This window comes from Eurypyga helias, unplaced genomic scaffold, assembly GCF_000690775.1.
Source record: "Eurypyga helias isolate BGI_N326 unplaced genomic scaffold, ASM69077v1 scaffold19167, whole genome shotgun sequence".
NCBI lineage: Eukaryota > Metazoa > Chordata > Aves > Eurypygiformes > Eurypygidae > Eurypyga > Eurypyga helias.
In genome coordinates this window covers 15,390-21,722 of record NW_010262529.1, presented here as the reverse complement: position 1 = coordinate 21,722, position 6,333 = coordinate 15,390, and positions in this window count along the sequence as shown.

Sequence of the window (6,333 nt, the reverse complement as noted above, 5' to 3'; positions counted from 1 at the left end):
TGATTCTATGATTCTATGATTGTTGATTCTGCAAGATGGTAAGTCATTGATTCAAGGTAATCGCCGATGAGTGACTGAAACACTTGATTTCTGGAAGGTTCCTGAGAAGGAACTGCATACATCACAAATCAGGAGAACTTAACCACTGTTGGCCAGTATGATAAAGGAACACTTGCAGGACCTGCTGCCTCAAAGAGATTGAGAGTAAAAACTATTTCTTGTTGCAGTCAGTAGTCTTGCCTTACTGCAATCTAACTAGCAAAAGAAGCAACATGCCTGGATTCCTATTAGATCATGATGGACCTTCTGCAAATATAAGCATGCCTTCATGTTTACGAGTCAAACGTACTTCAGGTCAGAACTGTAATACTAAAGTTGTTAGTGTGTCTCTGCCCACTGCTACTGATAGTCTGTTCTTTTGGAAGCATCATGTTCCTGTGTTTCCAGGGGATACTTCTCTCTCATCGATGAGGAAACATCTGTCCATACTACTTTTAGCTTAGCTTTTCTTATGCTGTCAAAGACTTTGTTGCCTTTTTACAAATCTGGCAGAAGCAGCTAGCATAGAGACAACTTACAAATAAATGGGTTAATTTGGAAGCATGTTATTCTGTGTAACTTCTTGGGTATTGGATATAAATAGAAAGGTATGAACCAAGCATTCCCAAATTGTCACAAGGCTTTTAACTGTTCTAGTTGTACAATTCCACTGGTCCATGGACTGCAAGAATAGAAAAGTCTTCACATTCTATTGTTTGCTTTCATTTTAAAGCCTCATGTTGGGTTTCTCTTCTCCAGGCAAGGTTTTCTTTTGTTCCAAAGTAGTCTGAAAAGACTGCAGCATTGCAAAATGGAAAGCATAGCATCCAGGTGTTTAATGTGAGGCGTATGAAATCAGGGTGAAAAATGTGACTCTGTGTTACTATCAGAGTCATAACCTGATTTCACCAAAGGGCCTGAATCCCTACACAGCCTTCTATAGAAGAAACTTATTATCTAATTTGCTATTGCAAATCTTTATATTTTACAGGTTGAGAAAGTGTTTGTGCATGTGTCTAATATAGTTAATATAAATTCTGTCCTCAGAGAGCATTTCTGACCTTAAGTTTATATTCAAAACCATTCCCAAATTTCACATTGTTATTCTTCTGAGACCAAAGACACAGTGGACTGTGAGAACAGAAGCTAGAGTTTTTATTTTGAAGGATGGTAGAAAAGCATTGTGATGGGAATCTGTGTTATTGGCCTTGCTCTTACTGGCCTTGCTCTGAGAAGAAATAGCTTAAGTCTTACAGCTTTCTGCAGCAGGGACTTGGACCCAGAAGTTGTCCGATTTCATCACTGTGGTGTGACCAGGCTACTTGTAGCAGTACCCATCTTTGTCCACACAAAGGTGCAGTGGAGGCTGGTCCTGGGTGCGGTCTCTCTGAGGTTTGCTTCAGTGGACTGTGTGCTGTGAGCTGCGCTGTGGTGCTCAGTGTAGCACCTCTGCCTGCCCGTTTGTCTCGCTTATCTAGAAAGGTGCTTCTCACTTAGCTGTACCATCATGTCTGCAGCCATGAATCCTCTCCCTTCTTCCCAGAGGGGATGGTCCAGCTGCGAACTGTGCCCAGGTTACATCTATGTGCCTGTATTTCATACAGTTGCCTTTCACCGTTGCCCTGAAATAAAAGAGTATTCCTGCTACACTGCAGTAGTCACTCCCCCAGGTGATTTCCTGGTAGTTCTAGTTCTGCAGCTCTCTGCATTTATCTGTTGTGGTATCTGGTGGGATCCACATTCTTAATAATGCCAACTGCTTCAGCTGTCAAATGAAATGCAGGTGCAGGCCTGCCTGCAGTCCATCTGCTAGCAGTCTTTGTTCAGTGCTTTTCTCCAGAAGGATGTCTTGAAGTTGCATTAATTACACTTTTACATGCCTTTTGATTGCACTCTACTATTAGCCTTACAGGGTTCTGGACCTCTTTTTCTGTCTTTTGTTTCAGGAGGGAAGTTCTGCAAGAAAGGTTGTCTGATGAAGAAGCTCCAAGCTCTTATCAGACTGTCTGAAAAAGGCCCAGGACCAGAAAAACTCTGTGTCTCCATCAGGAGTGCATTTTCCCTGGGCCACTCTTTATGAGGTCTCTGTCTGTTTTGTGTCTTTAACCACATTCCTGTTGATGGTGTGAAATAATTAGGCTCATCATGCAGCTGATTCCAGGGTCCAGTGGCCATCTCCTCTTAAGTTGTAGAACTCTTGGCTGATAGCAAGTTAGATAGATCAGAATTCATCACTTGTCACCCCTGATGAAATATTCTTGGACTGTGGAATAATAAATGTTGGACCATGAGGTTAATTGTTTCTTTGCTGTCTTTTTAGGGTACTCACAAGAAGATCCTGGATGTTGCCAACATGTTGGGCTTATCCAATACAGTAATGCGGCTGATTGAGAAGCGAGCCTTTCAAGATAAATACTTCATGATTGGGGGAATGATTTTGACTTGTGTAATTATGTTTCTTGTTGTGCAGTATCTGACATGAGCTACTGAACTATTGCCAGAGGAGATAATTTTGTGGAGCAAGATGGACTGTCCTCCAAACTGTACTTTCCTCTGTGTGCTGCTTTGGATGAGCCCCTCCTGCGAACTTCAGAGTTTACAAATCACACTCAGACACGTCATGTGGAAAGCACGTAGGGAAACAAATTTCTCTGGAGATGCTGTAGTTGAGAATGGCCCTATAAAAATATCACTGGCCTTTACTGCTCTCCCATTACTGTCTGCAGGTTTAAGAGTCTAGTTAGATAGGAGGCAGAAGTGAAAATTTTGCCCAGCTGTATTGCAAAGTAGGAGTGTCCTCCTGGGTAGTCAAAGGCAGAGCATAAAAGGTAGTGAGCCTTTCCTGTGCTAGCTAGAAGTGACCCTGATTGCTGCGTTTTGCAGTGAAAGAATGCCTCAGGTGAGAATTTCGCATTGTTCGTGGGCACGCTCCTGCGGAGTAAGTGTGCACAAAGAGGTGGGAAGTGCAGGGTTCCCATCTGCAAACTCACCAATTTGCCTGGAGGGAGAAGGATTTGTAGGGAAGGGTCTTAACTCTAAAAGCATGGTTATAATTTCACCTCACTTTGTTTACACATACAGTATTGACCAGCACAGATCTTCCAGTTTTAGACTGAAATGCTTCTCATCTATCTGAGGTATGTTTTGGTACCTTTTTATGCCCCGCTGCTTCCCAGTGGAAGCTGAATGCTGTACTCCTGCCTGCTTTCAGTCAGATGCACATCAGGCCTGTACCATGCCTAGTACCAAATCCAGCCTGCAAAACTGTAGGACATTTTTTAGTGCTAGTGCACATCATGTTTTGGTCATGTGTATTCATTTTCTGAGGTGGTTGGTTGGGGTTTTGTGCTATGTAGCTGGTGTTTTTTGAATTAAGGGAGCAGGCAAGTCCTCACTGTGCTCAAGTTCGGATTTGTGGGTTTTATGTTCATAGAACTGGAAGGGGCTTTCTCTGTTGATCTTCACAAGCAGAGTAACAGAGGGATCAGAGCAACCAGCCTTTCACTTAAAACTGTCACGAGTTTCCTGAAGTGACGCACCTTGGGGTGGTAAACATCACTCATCCTTGGGAAGGTGTCCTTTGCGTTACCCTTTGTACCTGCAAATTTACTGTCAAAGACGTTCTCATACACACCATCTCACCATGATGATACCGCCAACTCAGATGTATCTCCTTGGTTATACCTATCCCCATTTAAACACTCACCGTTAGGAAATGCCTCACTGTTGAAACATGCTGCAGGGCTCTGTTGGAATGGCCAACCGGAGATTTTGGGCATTATCCATTTCAGTAAGCCTGATGTGTATGTAAGGAGCATTTCCACGTGGCTGATGGTGGCACAGAAGTGTCGTATTCAGATGATGTGGCATAATTTTGGAAATTCCTTAATTTTTAATTTCAGTCTGGAATGGTTGCAGGTCTTTTAACTAGAAACAGATTGCAAGTTCTGCATCCTGTCTTTGCTGCAACAAACTGTGCTTCGCTCATCATGTAGCCTGTTGCAGGCGTGGTGAATTTCAGTTAACGGGAAGTGAAACAGGCTTTAGCAGTGTGTGTTTGCTGTTGCGTAACTGAAGTATTGCCCGACGTGTAGTGTGGCATAGCTGTGAAGCCCAGACGAGAGTACCCGATGGATCAGCTCTTGCAGGCCAGGGCAAGGGAAGAGCCAGCAGTCAGGGTGCCAGCTGGCTGCACTGCAGACACAGGAGTGGAGGGCAAGATGCCATCCGTGCCTAGGCAATCCTGTCAGAGTATCAGGATAGATAATCCTGTTGGATTGTCAGGAGAAGAAACCAGCCTCAATGCTTGCTGAATATCCTGTGTGCTGCACACCTGGCTGACATTCTGTGCCTCTCAGTGCCTGCTGCTCCTCAAGTGTCTCATGCTTTGTTTTCCTCAGTCTGTGAGGCTTCCCCAAGGAAACGCACAAACAGACTAAGTACAGAATCGGTTTTTGTTTGAGCCTAAGAGACTAGGGAGTTAAAAGGAAATGAGATAGTCTGCAGTGATAGATCATCTATCTTACTGTAGCTTTAAATACAGAATCTGATGGATTTAGCACACTTGTGAGGCCATCTCTGAGATCAGTTGGGTGCCTTGTAAGGGATCCCTGGCAAATTTTTTCTGTTCCAATAAACTGGTCCAACTCCACCTTGATTTCACAAGTTAAGTGTTTAAAGGGTGTCGTTTGACAGTGTTTCATGTTCATACAGTTGGGACCTGGTGTAGCAGGAGTTGGCTTGTACCAAGGTGGGACTCTAGACAATTTATGTTTTTGCCTTGTGGTAGGAGCTATAAAATAATTGGAACTGGCTTTTTCTTTTTTCTGTTTGGAGACTAGTTTGTCATTTTAATACGTTTCTCTGCTCCTTTATTTTGCCCTTTAAGAACCTCCTCGCTCTTGTGTAGGGTAATTTCCTTTTCGTAAGCCAAATGTCCCTGCTATTCACCGTGTCAAAAGGTTTGATGTGGGGCTTGAAGGAACCACTTAAGGAACTATTTAATGCTGTGCAGCTTCAAATGAATCTGTACTATGTCTTAAGTCCAAAATGATTTACAAGAGCATCTGTGCTCTCTTGGCGCTTAGCGTAAAATCCTCAAAGTCTCTGTCATTACAGTGTGCCCCAGTAAGAGCCCAGGTGGGGGCAGGATCCCTGCTAACATGAAGTGAGACAGAGCTGAAACCCTGATGGCTTTACACATGCTGCTGTTACAGCTCTCGCTAAAGCTTCCTTACTAAAGACTACATTTCCCTTGGCACATCAACCATTGGAGGAACTGCTCTCTTGCGAGAGGACACCGTGGAAACTAATTTGCCTCTGGAAAAAAAACCTTTTTACCAGTATTTTATACATAAAGGGGCAAGGGTGGGACATGATGTGATTTGTGATGTGTTAGGTGAATAAAGATTTTTCAGCCATGATGGAAGTTTTTTGCCTTGACTAAGATGTAAGGTGCCCAGTACTTGAAGGAGCTGGACAAATTCCATTAATCCAAATGCTGATGTAGGGGAGGCAGGAGGCTGGCTTGGCACGTGGGGAAGCCCTGCCTGAGCTCTGATGGGAAAGGGAAGTTCGCAGAGAGTGGAAGCAGGGGTGGGCTGCCAGAGGGAATGGATGGATGGTACTCACAGGTCAAAGCCAAAGCTCAGCTGGCATTGAAACTAGTGAGGAGTAAGAAGGGCTTGTATAAATGCACTGCTGGTGACAGGAACCAAAGCCACCAGCCACAGAGAAGGGGACACTACAGGAGGCTGGCTGGGTGACAGGTCTGTCCTGCAGTCTCCCTCACAGGAAGGTGTGTGGTGGCAAATGCCCCATCTGAGGGGGAAGCAGGGCCAGAAGGGGAGAGGACCATCTCTTCAAGCTTCTGTGAAGTGGGAGAGTGCAGAGCCAGATGGAAACACACAGGGAGGCATAACCCAGGAAAGTGCTGCATGCCAGGGGAGGAAGTGTGCAATGAGGCAAAAGGAGATGGGAACCATGGGGTGGATTTTTTCTGCAGTTCACTGAGAATGGATGGAGAGAGGAGGGAGGATTCTGTGGAGGAGAAGGCAGAAGCAGGGGGAGGGTCAGAGGGATGCTGTGGAGTAGTCCAGTTGGTGCCCTTCAGTAGGAAGTGGGTCCCACCGCACTGTGGGATTGGAAGGTGTGGGGCCGTGTGTGTGCTGCCTCCAGGCCAGGTGTTCCCAGTGACGGCTCACGGGTGAGACTGGTGGAGACATGGCAGGCGTGTAGGCCCTGGAAATGGTGGTGGTCTCTATTGGCTGGGTAGTGGAAGAGGAGTCGGGGAGG